The sequence below is a fragment of the Pipistrellus kuhlii genome, unplaced genomic scaffold, assembly GCF_014108245.1.
Source record: "Pipistrellus kuhlii isolate mPipKuh1 unplaced genomic scaffold, mPipKuh1.p scaffold_m20_p_4, whole genome shotgun sequence".
Lineage (NCBI taxonomy): Eukaryota > Metazoa > Chordata > Mammalia > Chiroptera > Vespertilionidae > Pipistrellus > Pipistrellus kuhlii.
The window spans coordinates 34433844-34454806 of NW_023425540.1; the positions used below are offsets into that span (position 1 = coordinate 34433844).

The window sequence follows — 20963 nt, forward strand, 5'->3', positions numbered from 1 at the left end:
CCCGCGGCGGGAGGGGCGGGCGGAGGCGGCTCCGGCGGGGTTTCAGGTTTCCTCCTGGAGCCGGTGTCGGGCGCGGCGGCGGCGGGCGGGCCGGGCCATGTGATGCCGGGCGGGCGGAGGGCAGGCCGGGATCCTGTGGCAGCCGGCGAGCGGGGAGCGGGGCGCGGGGAGCGCGGAGCGGGGCGCGGGGCGCGGGCAGCGGGCAGCGGGCAGCGGGGACGGCACCAGCGCGGGCGCCGCCACCCCGGCCTGGGAGCGCGGCCGCGGCTCCGCCCTCCGCCCTCCGCCCTCCGCCCCTCTGTGCCGGCCGCCGGGGCGCCGCCGGGCGCTGGCAGCTGCGGAGCGCCTCCCCGGCTCCGGCGCCCGCGGGCAGGGCGCGGGGCAGCACTTCGCTTGGCTGCGGCGGCTGCGGGGCCGCGGCTCCAGGTAAGCGATCTCTGGGCGCCACCACCCTTGCCTCCCTGCAGCCCCGGGCACAGGACGCGCGCCGCCGCACCTGCGTCCCCGGCGCCGAGCTACTTTCTCCTCCGGGGTCCCGGGGACGGCGGGGGCAGCGGAGGCGGAGAGGGGGTGCTGCTGCCGACTCGGCGGCGCGAGGGAGGAACGGCAACAAGTGCAAAGGCTGCGCCGCCGGGAGCGCGAGGTCCCCGGGGCGGCACCGCCGGGGCGCACCCCGCAGGCGCTGGCGGCCCCTCTGGATCCCGCCTCCGGGGACCGGGATGGATAGGTGGGTGGGTGCCCGGCCAGTGCCCTCCGGACGCTGGGGAAATAAGTGGCAGTCCTACGGCGGAGGAGGCAGATGCTCTCTCCCCATCGGTGCCTCGGCTCCGGGTTAAGGGTGCCTGGGGAGGGGGGGGGGCGGGGAGCGGGTCCCCAGAAAGCAGACCGAGCACAAGCACGGACAGAGGCCATCACATTTTTTTTGTGTGTGGTATAACATCTACTGCGTCTTAAAAGGAGAGGCGGCCAGAATTCTGTTGGATTGATTTCTTGATGCTTATTTTATAGATGTGTTTGTTCCTTGCATACCGGGGGTGTGGGTGATGGGGCCCTAACCTTACTTTGCATGGAGCTTCCTCAGGGGTCATCATGAGGGCCCTGTGCTTGGCCCAGGAGGCATCCTGGCCTGTCCAGGGCTGTGTGGGAGCTGGGTGCTCCGGCCGCCTTGGAAACCCAGCTCTGGTTTCCCAGACACCAATTAGATTGCCAGGAGAGAAGGCATCTGCTCCCTGGGAGCGCACAGCCTGCCTACCCTCTTTGGTTTGCACCCGGTGGGTCAAGCTGAGGCTGCAGCATCTGTGTTTGCGCACTTCTTCCTCCTTGACCCCTGCCTGGGCTTCCACAAATATCCGCAGACCCAGAGTTATGGAGGTGAACAGGCAGACCAGTGCCACACTGGGTACGAAACACGGAAAAGTACGACGACATTCAGAAAGAACTGGTCATTTGGGGTCCCACGTTTTTGGCGTCTCCAGTTTTCTGAAACTTTGTCATCAAGTGTTCCTAGGCCCCCGAAGCTGTCAGGGGAAGCAAAACCCTGTTTCCACAACAAAAGCAAAAAGAAAAGACCTGCCCTTGTTACGTTCGTTCAGTGGGTTGCTCTTTTGCACTGGATTATCCACGCTGAGTGGTAACTTTACCCAAGAAGGTTTTTATATACCAGGCCTGGATTTTTGTGTTCATACAGGTTCTTAACGCACATCGGTATTTGCCCGATCTTGATGAATGGTCAAGCTAATCCCTTTGGAGTCTTTGGAGGAAAAGCAATGAATACTGCAAAAGGCTTTGGCATTTATACAACACAGTATGTCAATGTAATGTTCCGATGCGGACATTTTATGTGCGTGTGCTCGTTAACTTTGGTCAAATAAGAATTTGGGATAGCTGAATCAGACCGCCTATGTCGTGGTTAGGGAAACCAAGGTGCAGCTGGCTACTGGGTGTGGGACTCAGAAGAATGTCCCGGCTAATGGGAGAATGGAGAACAGAGAATCAGTGTTTGTCCTGCTTTTGACTGTATTTTCTTCCTTATCAAACCCGGCTGACCAAGAACAAGTTATGCAACAGGTGTGCCAGTAGACTTTCCTTTGAAGCACCTGTCCTGTCCTTTAGGCAGTTTAGAAACAAAGAGGAAACAGTACCGGCATAGCTCCTACATACTTTGGGTTTGATTCCATATCTTCACAATAAAGAGAATAGCGCAATAAAGAGAGTTGCAATCCGCCACCCCCCTTTTCTTTTTTGCTGGTGGAAGGTCTTGCTTTCATTTGTAAAAAAGAAAAAATGCAACATGTGTGAGATGCAATAAAGTGAAGCATAATAAAACGAGGTATGGCTGTAGTTGGTAACAGAGGCTCTATGAAATTTCATCAGGGGCCTCGCTTGGGTTTCACACCTTTTTAAAAGTCATGTGAACACTGCAGAAGACTTTGGCTGTGGCTGAGACTTAAACTAGGCAGGAATTTCAGGTGAGCTCTGATACATGACCTCCTTTAGTCTATGCCATGTGAGAAAAGGAAATGCGTTCTAAACGGGTATTAAAGTAAATGGTGGAATATAATATTACTTGTACATTAAACATTCTGTGCAAAACTGGTAACCACTATGCTGGTTCTTAAGCTCCAACCTTAAGTCCTGCCAGGGTTCTAACCAATACTGACTCCCCAGAAAAGATTTATTACATAAATGTTGGAAAATACTTTATGCATGGGACATGGTTTGGGTGGTACTGCACAGATTCCAAATTATATTTCGCCTGACTGTAATTTTATCATGCTTTAATTTACAGATCTGCCGATCTGGCTTATGTAGGTTTTGCCCAATTGAATTTGTACTTAGTGGAGCTGAGAAGCTATAGGATATTCTCTCCCACACCCCCATAACCTTAAATAAGATTTATTCTGAAGAGATGGGTCAAGCTGGGCAACTACTATTGAGAGTTCTAAGTTAAAAAACAACTATAGCAGTGCTGTATTTGAAATGCACCAAATCTAGGGAATTTTGCCATGTTAGAGCTGTGCTGTAAATATGATTCCACTCTGTAGGGCTTGAGTCCAGATCCCTTACTTAGGCAAAGCTAGGCTTGGTGATATTTTTCTTAAGAAATGCAAGTCAGGTTCTATGCCACCCAACATTTTGCCCTGATTGGATATACTACTAGTAGTCTGTCATTTTTGTCCAGTACCTATCTATATTCCTTAGTCCTTTTGTTACGTTCTTGGTATTAAAAAGTTCTCAAAAGCTCAAAGCAGTGTCATGCTGCCTTAGCCATTTTCACAGTTTCCTTCACGCTCCTCTTTCTGTCACCGTCTTCTTGATGTCTGTTCATTCAACAAATACTTGAAGGCCCACTATGCTCCCTATGCTGTTTTTTTGCTTTAATTCTCTGGACTGTGGCTTTCATGTTTAAGGCAATATTTTTCTGGTTTCAGTTTTTGGGATCTGTTGTATTTTGAGTGGACTTTTGCACACTTGTGACGAAGATAATTTGGCTGGTAAGATGTCATGTAACTTTTTTATGTGATAATACATCTTCTTAATTGACTACAGCTTTCCCCTTGAAATTTGATCTTAGGCACAATTGTAATTTGTTTATTTCTACCATTACTGCTCCTGGATTTCTTCTCCTGGATAACCAAGATAATGAGATTTGACATCATTTTAAATATCAGGGCAAGTAGAAAAGTAATGTAAGTGAATAGAGGGTTTTTGTCTTCATTATCTTGGTTTTGAACACTTATATCAGATATATTTTGTCTTCAGAGGTGTCTTCTTTTATTTTAGTTTAATCTTTTCCTTCATTGTCAGTTTGAGGCTGGATTTCTGTAGAAAGTTAATGCGAGAATGATATTCTTTTAACAACAGAGGTTATCTTGTGTCTGAGAGTGAAAGCCAGCGCAGGTGAGGCCGGTGACACCTTCACTTTCCAGGGCATGTACAGAAGAGACCCTTCCAAATCCAGCGCTCAAATAATGTTCTGCCTGTCTCAGGGAGATCATTCTGCCTTTTTTATTTTATTTTATTTTATATTTTATTGATTTTTTTTTTTACACAAAGGAAGGGAGAGGGATAGAGAGTTAGAAACATCGACCAGCTGCCTTGTGCACACCCCCTACCGGGGATGTGCCCACAACCAAGGTATATGTTCTTGTCCGGAATTGAACCTGGGACCTTTCAGTCCGTAGTCCGACGCTCTATCCACTGAGCTAAACCAGTTTCGGCTCATTCCACCTTTTAAAAATGCTTAAAAGGTTAATACGCTTTGTATACTTTCTTGTGGTATGCATAGATTTTCCCTCAACTTAATAAATAGGTGGTCAAGAGGTCTGTTACATATATTAATGGAATTTATGGTTGAGCTCTGAAATTCATTTTCAGACACAAGTGATCAAGCCCTTTGTGCTTACGGCTCGCTCCTTTCCTCCCATCCTTTTATGATTTAAAGAAATTATCTTTTTTTTTCTTAATATATTTTATTGATTTTTTACAGAGAGGAAGGGAGAAAGATAGAGAGCTAGAAACGTCAATGAGAGAGAAACATTGACCAGCTGCCTCTTGCATCCCCCACATCGGGGATGTGCCCGCAACCAACATACATGCCCTTGACCAGAATCGAACCTGGGACCTTTCAGTCCACAGACCGACGCTCTACCGCTGAGCCAAACCGGTTTCGGCAATTTAAAGAAATTATCTTTCATCATCCATAACAAAGTGGTTAAGAGGGGGGACTCCGGAGCCAGACTGTCTCAGACAGCCCGCCTCTGCCGGCTGGGTGACCTCTCTCTACTTCAGGTAAAATGGGGATCATCATTGTAACCTGTCCCCTTGGGTGGTTGTGAGAAGACAGTGAGTAAATCTACAGAGAGCTCTTCTACTAGCACTTGGCAGAGAGTAGGAGCCAGAAAATGTTGGTGGTTATATTTGTAACAGAAGGAAATGGACATTTTTTTTTTTTTTTTTAAAGTCACTCTACCACGTTTCCCAGGTTCAGAAGGCAGGAGATGTCAGCATGACCGCGGGGGAAAGCACCGGAGGCTTGGCGTTTGAGGCAGGGGTAGAGACAGTTGTGTAACCTTGTGAGAGTAGGAGCCCTCTCTGGGTCTCAGTGTTCTCCTCTGGTGAGATGGCATGGAGTAGACTTGATGGTCTCTAAGAACCTGCCAGTTCTCACATCATGAAATTTCAAAGTGAGGAGGGCACTGGTCAGGTCAGCCTTTCTGTTTTGGGCGACACAGCCAGGAATTCACTGTTCCCCGGGCCACCCCTCAGTGGGTAGTCAGTAAGCATCTGCAGGGGTTATCAACTGTTGCTACCGTTAATGTACCTCACCTTGATCACCAGACAGTCATCGGGTTGAAATGACTGTGTTATCTTTCTGGATTTAGTCCAGAAAGATTTCAGACACGAAAGTCTGGATCCCATGGGCGCGTGTCATAGACTGCCCTGCTCCCTCTCTCTTCTGAGGAGTCCCCGTGGGGAAGAGAGGTGAGGTAGCTCTGGGAAGATGAAAGGGGAGTGGACTGATTGTTTCTGAATTTCATGATAAAATTTCCACGCCAGACACCCAGGGAAACATCCCCATTGGCCTTTGCAGGGACGCTGTAAACCAGGACTCAAAGCAAAGGAGGCCTTAGACATGGAGCATTGGTGAAGATCAAGAGGTTTCTGCTGGGCTGGATGATTCTTTCTGAGGCAATTTTCCTTCTTCCCTGATGACCCTTGTTTATTGTCTGTGCATCGCCACCTGGTTCTTCGTCAGTAGTCTTCCTCCTTTTCTTTCTTTAAAAAAAAAAAAATATTGGTATTGATTTTTAAAGAGACAGGAAGGGAGCAGAAAGGGGGAGAGAGAAAGAGAGGAGGGAGGAGAGGGAAAGAGAGAGAGTGAGAGAGAGAGAGAGAGAGAGATTCAAATGGTAGAAGTGATTATGGGTTATTTGAGCCCATAACCCAGGATTCCAAGCCTGGTTGTTCCCTGGAATCACTTGGGTTCAGGATCTCTCAGGTGTATAATTGGAAAATATAATTGTACATCAAATCATCACATGTACTTAAAATATGTACATGTACATGTGGATTAATTACCAAAACCAAGATAATTAAGACATCTATCACCTCATATAGTTAACTTTTTTCTTGTGTGTGTGGTGAGTACACTTAAGATCTACTCTGAGCAACTTTCAAGTATGCAGTAACACTTTAACTATAGTCACCTTAGATTTTCAGAATTTGTAACTAGAAGTTTATACCTTTTGACCTACATTTCCCCATTTCCTCATGCCCCCAGCCCCTGGCCACTATCATTCTATTATCTGTTTCTCTGAAATTGGCTTTTTTTTTTTTTTTTTTTTTTTATCGTTAATCTTCACCTGAGGATATTTCTCCATTGATTTTTAGAAAGAGTGGAAGGGAGGGGCAGAGGCACACAGAGAGAAACATTGATGTGAGAGAGATACATTGATTGGTTGTCTCCTGCATGGGCCCTGACCAGGACCAGGGATCAAGCCTGCAACCGAGGTACATGCCCTTGACCAGAATCCAACTCAAGACTTCAGTCTGCAGGCCAACACTCTGCATTGAGCCAAACCGATTAGGGCTGAAATTGGCTTTTTAAAAGATTCCCCATAGCTGAAACCGGTTTGGCTCAGTGGATAGAGCGTCGGCCTGCGGACTGAAAGGTCCCAGGTTTGATTCTGGTTGAGGGCATGTGCTTTGGTTGCAGGCACATCCCCAGTAGGGAGTATGCAGGAGGCAGTTGATCGATAAATCTCTCTCATTGATGTTTCTAACTCTCTATCCCTCTCTCTTCTCTGTAAAAAAAACCAATAAAATATATTTTTAAAAAAGATTCCACATATTACTGATACTGCATTTTATAGCAGACTGTATTTGTCTTTTAAAGTTTGACATTATACTTAGTGTAGTGCTCTCCAGGTTCACCCATGTTGTTGCAAAAGGCAAGACGTCCTATTTTATGGCTGAATAATATTCCTCCATGTTTATACACCACATTTACTTTATCCACCCATCTGTTGATGGGCACTTAGGTTGTTTCCATGACTTGGCTATTGTATATAATGCTACAATGAACATGAGGGGTGCATATAATCCAACTAACTGAGCAACCTGGTCAGGGTGAGAGCAGTTTTTTTTAGTGGGTGTTTTATGATATGATTGGTGTTTTATGACCTTCATTTAAAAATGGTAGTAGATTGTGTGCAATAGGTTTTTAAAGACAGTTTGGCCTTCACCAGTTTGGCCCAATGGATATAGCATTGGCCCAAGGACTGAAGGATCCTGGGTTCGATTCCCGTCTAGGGCATGTACCTGGGTTGCGGGCTCAATCACCAGTAGGGGTTGTGCAAGAGGCAGCTGATCAATGTTTCTCTCTCTTCGATGTTTCTAACTCTCTATCCCTCTCCCTTCCTCTCTGTAAAAATCAATAAAATATATATTAAAAAAAGGCCTGAGTACAGTGGCTTTATAGTATAAGTTAATATCTGGTATTGTGATATCTGGTATTGGCAACTTTGTTCTTTTTTAAGATTGCTACAGCAATTCGGGGTCTTTTTTAGTTCCATATAATTTTTTGCAGTGTTTGTTCTAGATGTTTGAAATATGCCATTGGCAGTTCAATAGGGATTTCCTTGAATCTATTGATTGCTTTGAGTAGTATGGACATTTTAATGATGTTGATTCTACCAATCTCTTTTTTCAATGTCCTGTAGTTTTCTGAGTACAGGTCTTTTACCTCCTTGGTTAAGTTTATTCTTAAGTATCAGTTTTTGTTGTTGTTGTTCTTATTGCAATGGTAAAGCATGGTACTGGCACAAGAATATGCATATAGATCAATGGAACATAACAGAGCACCCAGAAATTGACCCACACTATTATGCTTCATTTGATAAAGTAGGCAAGAGCATACAAGAAGTAAAAACAGTCTCTTCAATAAATGGTGTTGAAAAAATTGGACAGGTACATGCAAAAATGAAACTAGGCCACCAACTTACACCATACACAAGAATAAATTCAAAATGGATAAAATACTTAAATGTAAACTGTGGAACCATAACAATCTTAGAAGAAGCCATAGGCAGCAAAATCTCAGACATCTCTTATAGCAATATGTTTACCAATATATCACCTACGGCAAGGAAACTAAGGAGAAAATAAATGGGACTACATCAAGATAAAAAGCTGCTGTACATCAAAAGAAAACATCAACAAAATCAAAAGAGAGCCCACTGCATGGGAGAACATAGTTGCCAATGATACATCTGATGCGGGGTTAGTTTCTAAACTATATAAGGAACTCATGCAATTTAACAAAAGGAAGATAGACAATCTGATTTAAAAATGGGCAAAGGATACTAAATAAACACCTCTTCAAAGTGGACATTCAGAAGGTCAAGAGACATATGAAAAAATGCTCAAAGTCACTATCCTTAACAAATCAACAAATAACAAGTGCTGGTAAGTATGTGGAGAAAAGGGAACCCTAGTACACTGCTGGTGGGAATGCAGACTGGTGCAGCCATTGTGGAGAACAGTATGGAGTTTACTAAAAAAGTTAAAAATGGAACTCCCGTTTGACCCAGTGATCCCACTTCTAGGACTATATCCTAAGATAACAGAAACATCAATCAAAAAGAATATATGCATCCTTATGTTCATAACAGTGCAGTTTACAATAGCTAAGATTTGGAAATAGCCCATCAGCAGACTCGTGGGTAAAAAAAGCTGTGGTACATTTACACAATGGAATACTATGCAGCAGTAAAAACGAAAGAGCTCTTACCATTTGCGATAGCATGGATGGATGTGGAGAACGTTATGCTAAGTGAAATAGGCTAGTCATAGGAAGATAAGTATTATAAGATCTCGATCACATGTGAAATTGAATGAATAAAATAAACTGATGAACAAAAATAGATCTAGAGACTGTCGAATTTCAGAGGGAAGGTGGAGTGAGGGAGTGAGTGGAAGAGATTAAAGGGGAATTTATATGCATTTATGGATTACAGACAATAAAGTGATGAAGGCCTGGGAGGGGTGGGTGCAGGGTGGAGGGGGTTAAAAGGAAAAACAAACAAATAAATACAGGGGACATCTGTAATATTTTCAACAAGGAAGAAAGAAAGAAAGGAAAGGAGGGAGGGAGGGGGGAAAGGAGGGAGGGAGGGAGGGAGGGAGGGAGGAAGGAAGGACGGACAGACGAATCAGTATGTGTGTAGCAAAAGCTGAACCAGAAGCAGAATTTGGGTTGAAATCTTAGCACTGAGACATACCAGGTGAGCCATGTCCCCTCTGGGCCCTGGGACTCATCAGAAACTTAGTCCCAGGGCTAAGCCCTCTCCATGGTGTGTTCCGCCTCTCAAGTTCCGTGTTTCTGTGGAGTATGGATGGTGTCTTACCTCTGTCTTGGACTGCTAGCATCATGCTTGATTCCAGGAGTGTTTTCAGACACTTTACTGGCAGCATCTCAGCTGTTCAGGGATCTGGGTTTGAAGGTGCTGTTTTAGTGCTGCATCTGTACAGGGAGAAATGATGGTCATATCCTGAGGTTTCCTTGTGCTGGCAGCTCATGCTATTGTTGTCTGAATACTTCATGAGCAGTGAGGTGGAATCAACCAGGAATAATCTAGTAATTATTTTTAATTGAATTCAAAAATGACTGAAAGTGGGTATTCATTTCATCTTAGCCATTGGTGCTTCATGTACCTAACTCCATTTAGGCTGGATGGAGAATGTGTTCCTGAAATTTATGGCATTTTTGAAAGATGTCTAATTTTAGGTAAAATAACATTGATAATGGTTCTCTCTCTTTTCTCCCGCTCCCTCTTCTCCTCTTGTTTACTCCCCCTTAGGCTCCACCTCCTTTTCTCTTAAGAAACTTGGTGATTTCTATTTGATTTCACAACCTATTTTCAAAAGGCGTAGCAAATGTCTAAAGCCTACAGTCTTTCATGTAACTCCTAACTAGTAATACGAAGAAAACAAACTCGTGCTCATAAAAAAGATGCCATTTGAAGGCATAACGTCCTTCCACTTCTTACAGAACCTCAAGATAAAGACATTCTGTTATACAGGTGATGTGGACGGTGGGCATTATTCTGTTTGTGCTTTTACTTGCTGGGTGTAGGGGCTCTACCCTCTTATCCAAGTGTTCTTTCCAAAGCTTTTCCATCCCAGGGTGTTTGAGCCTTCTATTTGAGTTGAGTTTGGCTAGTAGTCACTGTGAGGGAGGCATACACTGGGTGCTGGAGGCTTGGGAGTAGTTTTTAAGGCGCTGCCAAATCAGAAGCTGTGAAAGCAAATAAATACATTTGGATGTGGAGATGGTGTGGGGCAAGGTGTTCTTGGCAGCTTGAATAAAGGCATTTTCCTGGGAGCCATACCTAGTATAACGGGAATCAAAGTATGGTATTGCCCAGTATATATATTTTTCTGTTCTAATGCCCTAAATACAAGCTATATTGTAAATAGGTCTCTGCTTCAGTAATGTTATAAAAACAAGTGAATTTAAGAAATAGACATTGTAATGAAAATCTATATATTTCATCTTCGCTCATAAATATAATTGGAGTGGCTATCTTTCAGACGTCACATTCCATCACAGACTCTTGCACTTGCTATAAATCTTTTATTTGCCAAAATTATGTAATTACTTGTCATTGATCAGTTAAAAACTCCTTTTACATTTTGGGCTTATTAGACATTTATAGTGACTATTTGCTAGGGGAGAGAAACTAGAAAGAAAATACTATTCTTTTGCATTTTAATTTGTTTTGGCAAAAAGGCTTGTAATGAGTTTACACCTTACATTTGTATAGGAAAACCTAGCTTTGTGTAGTATCCTTTTTCTAACTAGGGACCCTTGAGAGTGAAAACAGCCTTCCAGAATTCTGGAGGTGTTTGATCACGGTTTTGGTGTTCTGCTCGACTTGCCTACAGTGAACTGATTCTGATGTTTGTGCTGTCAGAACAGCGCTCCAGTGCAGGGCCAAGCCTCCACAGCGAGGACTTACATAGATGGCCACGTTAGCCAAAGCCAAACGAGGGGAGGCTGTGGAGAGTGCCTGATCTCAGGGACCTTAGGACTGCTGTGAATACAGTGACTGTGTGCTAGGTACTTATTGTTGGGCATAGGATTATTTGAACAGCTCAGTACTTAAGTGTTTTTGTTTGTTTGTTTGTTTTTTTAAATTCTCTGTACCCAATGAAATATTGATAAACTTATGGAGCGCTTAAAGTAACAAAGCATTTAGATGATACTAATCGGATGAATCACCACTTCAGGCGCTGTTTTGACAGGATATGTATCACATCTCAATAATTTCCTTAACATTTTTTCCCTGCCAGGTGCCTGCTCTCTTTTTTTGTTAAAAAAATTCCCATAGAATTCCAAATATGTGGTTGATTTCCATACCGGGACACTTTCACAGTTCCTTTTCCTTTTTGCCCCTTGCTTTTGTTTGTGTTGAATTCAAGGTTTATTACAGGGCAGAGAGAATGGTGGCTATTTTGGAGACTGATGACATCCAGCCAGGATGCCTCTGTCTGGTGAGCAGACCTCCTTGGCTCCAGCATGCAGGATTTTACCAAGTAGGTGCTGAGACGTGCCTGCTGACAGGTCCACTCAGAGGCCAGATGCAAGTGAAGTATTGTTCTATGGAGAGATTAGAGGGAATTTCCACCTTCTGCTTCACAAATATGCAACTTAACACACATTTTTAAAGAAGTCTGAGCTATCTTGAAATAAATCAAATGAGAAAATAGCATGCTGGTCTCTGTTATAAGTGAGGTGCTAAATAGGACAATCTGAAGGATGTGAAAACTTTGCTGCAGCCCCTGACTGAGAGGTGGGGACACAGGTCCCCCTCCCCGAGCAGCCTGAGTGGTGACTGCTAGGGCAGGTGCTGGCATAGAGCTCTGAGCTGCTGAAAATGGCCAGCCTAGGGGACTCCGGAAGGGGAGATGAGCTAGTGCATGAATTAGCCTTTCTTGGCCTGTAGCATCTTGTGGTGGAAGTAGGTGCAAAAAAATCTCCTTTTTGTAAATTAAGAAATTTACAAAAAAATTTCAGATGTCACATGCCATCACAAACTCTTGCACTTGCTTTAAATCTTTTATTTGCCAAAATTATGTAATTACTTGTCACTGATCAGTTAAAAACTCCTTTTACATTTTGGGCTTATAAATACATTAGACACTTATAGTAACTATTTGCTAGGGGAGAGAATATGTACAAAGAAGAATTCTTCATTAGTTCAGTAATTTGTATAGCTATTGGGAGCATTCATGTGATGTGATTGCCTTTGGATATTGGGTCAGTATATTTCTGATTAGTAAACGTGCATATAAATTTAGTTATGATTTTATATATATATATTTCATCACATAATAAAAACACTTTGGTAAGTTGTACTGATTTTTATCTGTGAGTTGCCAGCCACAGGATTTTTCATAGTCTGCCTTATATTTTTATGTGTGACTTAAATCTAATGGTTAACTCACTGCTTGTTTTCTTTGATAGGGTCAGTTTATGGCTCATTTTCCCTATTGAGAATAGAATTATTATAGTTGAAGTACAAGTATGCAGTAGGAAAATTAAAAAAAAATTTTATTGACTTTTTACAGAGAGGAAGAGAGAGAGGGATAGAGAGTTAGAAACATCGATGAGAGAGAATCATTGATCAGCTGCCTCTTGCACATCCCCTACTGGGGATGTGCCTGCACCCAAGGTACATACCCATGATGGGAATCAAACCTGGGACAGTAGGCAAATTAAAAAAAAATAAAAATAAAAATGGCAGTGGTTTCTTCCACCAGAAATCTTCCCTTTCTTAGAATGGGGGTTACACAGTGTAGATAGAGAGACTTACATCACTAGGCGTTTAAAGGACTATCACTTTGTAGTGTATCCCATGTAAAACGGAGGACCTCAACCAGACTTAAGAAGACATGCTTGTAGGGGCTGACATTTATGTGTGACAGGCAGTCCTTTCTATGCACATCAGTATAAACTTCTCTTTATGCTTAGGAAACTGGTTTTCTACATTGTGTTTTTTTTTCTTTTTCTTATTTAGGAATAACAAGTTGTGTGGGAATATACCATTTATTGGCAAACCAATCAATTGTTTAATAAATGTTAAAAATAAAGTCAAAGTTCCATTTTTATATTAGCAGAGCTGAATGTCAGAACTATATATGGTTAAGGTGAGATACACATATAGGAAATAGCAGTTCTGAAAATGGCCAGCCTAGGACATTAGCACTATGCTGTGCAACACGACAAGAGTGTGTGTGAGCTGGTGATCAGGTGTGTGAGCGGGGCCTGGTGGACACTCCCTTCGGGCTCTTGCCCCTCATCCTAACTCTTTCTTAGATTCTTCTCCGTGTTTCTGTTGCAGGGAACTGGCAGGTACCAGCCCCAAGTCCATAAGTGATACTCATACCCCAGTTCTCAGTTTCCTCACCGGTCACTTTCTGTGATGCTATGAGCAATAATGTAAATAGTTGCGTGTATTATAAAATAAAAAAAAACCCTAAGAAAGTTTAACAGCCTTATTAAAAGTCTATTTTGTGTGCCTTGCATCAGAATGCCACTTAACTGTCAACTAGTTTGGCAGAGCTTTGATGGAAGAGTGCCAAAGAAAATTTCAGCCAGGAGAGGCCAAATGATCATGTACTCTGTCTAAGCAGCACTTTCTTCTGTATTATTAACGTTCACAAAAATGAGCGAGTTAAAGATTTATTAGCAGGTCACATTTGCTTAAAATGTAGTTATTTCTCAGCATTCTCTATGTCCACTCTCAGTAGTATCTATTTAGGTCCTTTGCCCATTTTTTATTGTATTGTTTATCTTCCTTTTGTTAAGGTGTCTGAGTTCCTTATAAATTTTCGAGATTAGGCCTTTATTGGATATAACATTGGCAAATATGTGCTCTCATGCAGTGAGATTTGTTTTGTTGATGGTTTTTTTGCTGTGCAGAAGCTTTTTATTTTGATGTAGTCCCATACGTTTATTTTCTTCTTAGTTTCAGTAAACATATTGCTATGAGATGTGTCTGATATTTTTCTGTCTATGGATTCTGCTAAACTTTTTATGGTTTCTCTTCTTACATTTAAATCTTTTTTCCATTTTGAGTTTATTTTTGTATATGGTGTAAATTGGTGGTCTAGTTTCATTTTTTAACATGTATCTGTTTAATTTTTCCAACACTGTTTATTGAAGAGATTGTCTTGACTCCACTCAGAAGGCCAAGAGACATATGAAAAAATGCTCAAAGACACTAATAATCCAAGAGATGCAAATTAAAATGACAATGAGAATGACTATCATCAACGAATCATCAAACTGACAAATGCTGGTGAGGCTGTGGAGAAAAAGGAACCCTCACGCATTGCTGGTGGGAATGCAGACTGGTACAGCCACTGTGGAAAATAATATGGAGTTTCCTCAAAGATTAAAAAAAAAAAAAAAAATGGAACTCCCATTTGACCCAGTAATCCCACTCCTAGGAATATATCCCAAGAAATCAGAAACACCAACTAGAAAGGACATATGCACCCCTATGTTCATAGCAGCACAATTGATTTGGAAACAGCCTAAGTGCACATCAGCAGATGAGTGGATTAGAAAACTGTGGTACATCTACACAATGGAATACTACACTGCTATAAAAAAGAAAGAACTCTGACCATTCGCAACAGCATGGATGAACCTGGAGAACATTATGCTAAATGAAATAAGCCAGTCAGAGAATGGTAACTATCATATGATCTCACTCATTTGTGGAATATAATGAACAATGTAAACTGCTGAACAAAATTAGATCCAGAGACAGAGAAGCATTGAACAGATAGTCAAACCTCAGAGGGAAGGCAGGGGAGAGGGAAGGGAACAAGAGAGTAAAGGACTTGTATGCATGCATATAATCATAACCAATGGAGACCAACAGTAGGGGAGTGAGAGCATGTGCTGGGGGGTGGGAGTGGTTAGGAAGAGGTCAATAGGGGAAAAAGGAGACATATGTAATATGTTGAACAATAAAGAATTTAAATTAAAAGATGCAGTTCTCTCTTAGGGTCTTAAAAATCAAACCTGAGATCGGGGTGCAAACCTAGTTTTTCTTTAGATGAGTGTTTTCCACTCCTGGCTTCCTCATCTAAGAAATGGAGATGATGTCAACTTTCTAGATAAAATTGGGTGGTTTGTCAATGAAATGAAGTTATAGATGGTGATACTTTGGAAAGCTTAAAACCGAAACCTAACAACTGATAGCTCCTCTGTGAAAAGTTATTTATGGCATCCTTTGGTATTGCTGCAAACATACATGTGGGAAAGCGGTGAATGTGATCAGTTGGTGGCACGCCAGTTCCTCCGGCTTGTTGCTAATTTAGCACTTCTGCATTTATTAATGTGGAAGAAAATCGTGGAGCCAGTTCACACGAGGGAGGAAAGCCTCAGGCTGGCTGTGTAAAAAATAACAACTCATGAGTGGCTGTGTCCTGGTAGGAATTTTGGTTCTGTACTTGAGGTTGTAAAAAAATAAACCACACACACACACACACACACACACACACACACACACACACAAAATAAAAACTCTCAAAAATCCCACTGTTTTTCTTTCCTTCTGTTGTTTAGTTATCCGAAGACCTCTTTGTGTAATTTGGTTTGGAGTTCTGGAGTCTGATAATAACGAGGATGATAGGTTGCTTTCCCTTTGTTCAGCAATAGGCCTGCTATCCTTCCTCCCATCACCTCATCATCTCTGTTTTATGGATGAGGAAGCTAAGAAGATCTGAGAGGTTAGCAGCCTGCTCTAGGTCCAGCAGTTTATTGATCCCTGGTCTGTGGACCTTCCTTCTCTCTTCACTTCCCGCTGGCATTACCGAGAAGGGAAATGTCCGGCCTGTTCACCTGTAAAAGATACCGGAAGAGCTTATGCTCAAATCAACAGATCTGAACAGTTTCACTGCCTCTACATTTCCAGACTTGACTGTATAATGAAATGAAGGGCCTCCTCTTTATACTTGTCACAAACTATGTAAGACAGTTGTCTGTGTTTGAGGGCCAGATTGACATAGCTTGTCATCCTAAATCTTTCCAGGATGAAGACAAAACAAAACAAAACAAAACACACACACCCTTTTTATTTATTTATTTATTTATTTATTTATTTATTTATTTATTTTACGTGGAGTCTAATATGCTATTATGACTTCCAAGGTCGTTGGCTACTTCTTAGAGGAAAGCTTCAGAGTAGGCACAGTATTCTGGACCCAGAGTTCTGACCTCTCAGCATCTGTGCTCTGTTCCCGGCATGCTTATGCTTCCCAGCAGCCGGTTTGCATTTCAAATGTGTTGTATTTTAAACTTGAAGGTGACTTCTCATTTAGTCACTCCCAAGGATTTATCTGTGTGCTTTTGTTCTGTTCTCTGCCACTCTGTACTTGTGTTTTACTGACCTTGATTCTGTCCCCTTGGGCCTTCTCAATTTCCAGCGGCATCCCAGGGATCGGCAGTGGCCACGTCCCACCCTCCTCCCCGGCCTGGCCAGGGTGCAGGCAATGATGGGGTACATTTTCTACAGAAAAAGACTTAAAATCTATTTTAGTCTGGTCTTAATATCACCATGTGTTAGAAATTCTAACTAAAATCTGGTGTTACTTCTGCCCCCCAAATGTTCTCTTGTCTAAGTTCTAAATAATAGGTGGCTTTTTCATTTCTATGTAAGCTTCAAATTAGTGCACTTAAATGACTTGTCCTTCAGAAAACATTGTATTCAGCATGGAATTTAATTCATACAGCTCCAAGGTTTATTTACTTATTTTATTTTTATTTTTATCCTCATCCAATAATATGTTTGCTGATTTTATTTTATATTTTTTATTGATTTCAGAGAGGATGAGAGAGGGAGAGAGAGATAGAAACATCAATGATGAGAGAGGATCATCAATCGGCTGCCTCCTGCACACCCCCACTGAGGATAAAGCTTAAACCTGAGCATGTGCCCTGACCTGGAATTGAACTGTGATCTTCTGGTTCCTAGGTCAATGCTCAACCACTGAGCCACACTGGTGGGTACATTTACTGATTTTAGATAAAAAGGGAAGGAGGGAGGGAAGAAGGGATGGAGAAGAAAAAGAAGGAGGGGGAGAGAAAGAGAGAGCGAGAGCGAGAGCGAGAGCGAGAGAGAGAGAGAGAGAGAAAGAGAGAGAGAGAGAGAGAGATCTTCTTTAGGAAATTTCTTAAACCCTTTTGTATTAGAACAGTGTTCGGCAAACTCATTAGTCAACAGAGCCGAATATCAACAATGCAACAATTGAAATTCCTTTGGAGAGCCAAATTTCTTAAACTTAAACTTCTTCTAATGCCACTTCTTCAAAATGGACTCGCCCAGGCCGTGGTATTTTGTGGAAAAGCCACACTCAAGGGGCCAAAGAGCCGCATGGGGCTCACAAGCTTCAGTTTGCTGATCACTGAGTTAAAATAATAGTTGAGATACTTCAAAGGGACCTAAAGAGAGGGTTAAATATGACAAGAAAGTCTCTTATGTGAAAGTCTAAGCTGGAGAGTAGGGTGGCTCATTCTGAGGTTATCCGGGGACCACGTTCCTTCTGTCTTGTTCTGCCATCCCTGGGGCATTATCCTTATTGGCACAGTTGCAGCCAGCTCAGCGCCATTCATCTGCATCCAGCCGGTAAGAACAGAAAGAAATCGTGGATAGCACCTTCCTTCTTTTGAAAAGCCCAACTCAGGCATGGTGTGCATTACTTCTGTTCACATCTCCTTAGCCAAAGCGTCATCATATGTCCACACCTAATTCCAGAGGAGGCTGAGTCATAGTCTTTAGTTCAGCACTAGCGTAATGTGAGCCACATATGTAATTAGAAATGTTAATAAACATGCTAAAAAAAATGAAAGAAACAGGTGAAAATAACCTAGTATACTTAACCAAACATATTTAACCCACTATATCTAAAATATATCACTTCAACATGTAGGACTAGCCATGGGTAACTAATGGCTACCATATTGGGCAGTGGAGTTGTAGCTGGTTGATCATGTGTCCAACTGAAGTGGAAGGATCCTACCACTAAAATGAAGGGAAGAATAGATATCTGGGGTCAGCTGGTGGTCAGTCTCTGTCAAATCTCTTCTTAACCATTCCAATTGGATGCTGGTACTTGGAATTGCTCATGACATAATGTGCATATAATCATCTGTTTTAGTCTGTCGTTCCCATTGGATTGAGCTTTTTAAGGGGGAAGGGTGAGTTTTCTTCTCTCCAGATCTTAGGCTAGTATTTGGCAAATTATAATTACCTGATCTGTTAAGTGAATGAGTAAAGCTTACGAACATTTCATTTAATTCCTCAGCTGTTCTCATTATTCCTGAAGAATGCTTATGCTCTTCCTCACTGATATGGATCACCCCCTTTCTTGTGCATCACAAGAATTTACTTTGATTTGGGGGTGCATTTGCTATGAACTCACACCCAGAGATGTTTCTGGCTGCACCCATTTTCTGAGATAATGACAGGTTCTCTGCTTCCATGGATGATGCTTTGGAAAATGTGTCCGGTGTCCAGGAAATTCATTTTACTTGAAACAGTGAATCTTCTCCCCAGGGTGCCTCTGCACCGAGATGGGGAGAGTTTTCCTTGTGAACCTCTGTGATGACGGAGCTGTTTGCACGGCACCCAGTGCATCGGGAGCTCCGGTTCAGCGCTGGGGAAACATGCCATTTCCAGGAACTATTAGAAATAATATTTGCTCCTGGAAGACAGAGGCTGACGATAATGCTTCACATATGAAAAAGCCAACAAGTAAGCGAATCTTATTAATGCTTCCTAGAATTAAATGAAACACGAAAGCAGCTTTTCACTAAATGAGATGGTGGACTGAATGTTCCGTAAACAAGTTAAATTCAAGACGTCACAGGATGTTCCCCTTGCACACAAGCCGGCCTCGCATCCCTCAGAGTCAGGTGGCTGCAGGATGCCTTTCCTGGGCCGGCCTTGGAGATGTCACAGCCCTTCTCCCTGGAGGATGGCGGGCGGTGAGGGGAAGGGTGAGTGCACAAGGCTGTGTCTTCCACACTTTTTGTTAAGAGCATCCCTCAGCCTTTACCCCATTTCTCAGCCCTCTGCCCCCTGCAAACAGAAGGCTCCCCTCCCCATCCTAGGAGTGGCTCTGGGATGAGTTTTTTAGGCTACTCATTCTTTTGGGAGAGCCCCATTCCAACCTGGCAATGGCATCCTTCAGGAAAATAACATTGACAGCAGCAGTGATCTCTGCCAGCACCATCATAATGACATTACAGTCATGCATGTGCCAGGCTCTCGTGTGTTACTCATTTATCCTTCTACCCTGTTTCCCTGAAAATAAGACAGTGTCTTATATTAATATTTACTCCCAAAGATGCGCTAGGTCTTATTTTCAGGGGATGTCTTATTTTTCCATGAAGAAGAATACGGTGCACATTTATTGTTAAATGAAAATAAAGGAAATTTATTACCTGTATACAGTATGGTAGTACGGTAGTTGTAAACACAAACTTCTTGTGAATTTCTTGTGACTCCATTTCTTTCAGAATCAGTGGACCAAATCTCTCATGTTTAGCCTGGGGCGGGGGGGCTTATTTTTTTTTGGGATGCCTTATATTTCACTCGAAGGAAACCTGTAAGTAGGTCTTATTTTCGGAGGATGTCTTATTTTCGGGGAAACACGGTAACAACCGTATGAAATAGCATTATCATGATCTTCATTTTATAGATGAAGAAACAGGCTTAGACAGAGGGGACTTGCTTTGAGTGAGAAGCTTATAAGTTGCTAAACTGAGTTGACACCCATATCTGAATGTAAATCACTGGCCTTTAACCATTATGTGGTCCTGCCTTCTAAATATCATGCATGTAATGCTCTGATTTCTCTTCAGACTGATAAATCTTTCACCTTTTACTAAATATGTATGTGGCTTTTTTTTTTTTTTCCTATTTGATATGTTTTTGGTGGTGGTTGGGTTGGGTAGAGAGGATGGGGGTGAGAGCCATGAACATCTGGCTCTAGAATAGAAAGAATTGAGGGGTGTTTGGATGAGGTTTTGGAACCAGGATGATTTGTTGGTAGGGCAAGGGAGAGCCAGAAATATCAGACTCACATTCTGAGATTGCAAGAGTTTTCATTAGGAACCTCTATGAGGAAGGAGCTGTGGCCATAAGGTAGTTCAGCTCTTGTGCTTTATTGATCCGGAAACTGGAGCTCAGAGGCTTGAAATTACTTGTGGAGGGTGAGCTTCTAGTGAATAAAATAAAGCTGGAACTTCATACTTGAACCGGCTCTTCTGATTCCAAGTGAATTTTATTTAGCTACCTTTTAGAAGTTTGTAAACTCCCCTTATGTGTTTCTATTTGTTACTTGTAGAAAAACTGCTTGGGAAATATCAGAAGGGACTGTGTGCTTGCTTGAGGAATAAGAGCTGGGTGATGGAGAAGCTTGCATCGTCAAGGGTCTCAGGCTCTGCCGGCCAAAGTCCATGGCCAGGGCTCAAACCAAACCCCAGGCTGTGGCTGCAGCTCCAGTTCTGGCTCAGGCTCCAGCTCAGGCCCCCAAAGGTACCCAGGCCCCCACGAAGGCTTCAAAGTGGAGGCCTTTGTCTGCCGATGTGAGGACAGAAGGGCTGGTATGTCCCCTGGGCTGCTGTCTGCATGGGGCTGGGGTCCTCCTATGCTATTGGTACAAATACACTATAGGCAGGATTTGTCAATAAACAAATGAACAAACAAAAAGACCACAGTCTGAGTTGAAATAGGGTGTTCCAACCATCCTGAGGCCCAGCTTCCTATACTCTCTTATCATTGACTGGCTTGCTCTCAAGCCTGTAAAACCAGGAAACTTGCTCTGCTTCTATTGGTTCCTTCAACATCCAGCACAGAATAGGTGCTTGTGAAAGG

At 42.8% G+C, this 20963-nt stretch overlaps 1 protein-coding gene across 7 annotated transcripts in view; it reads left to right on the top strand.

Moving 5' to 3' along the window:
* The first annotated feature begins 322 nt into the window (after positions 1-322).
* ARHGEF28 (Rho guanine nucleotide exchange factor 28) overlaps positions 323-20963 on the top strand; it is a 238305-nt gene continuing 217664 nt past the window's right edge. For all 7 annotated transcript variants that reach the window (XM_036410844.2, XM_036410855.2, XM_036410845.2 and 4 more), the window contains exon 1: positions 323-426. The gene's annotated coding sequence lies outside the window, so the exon portion shown is untranslated. The remainder of the gene's footprint in view (positions 427-20963) is intronic.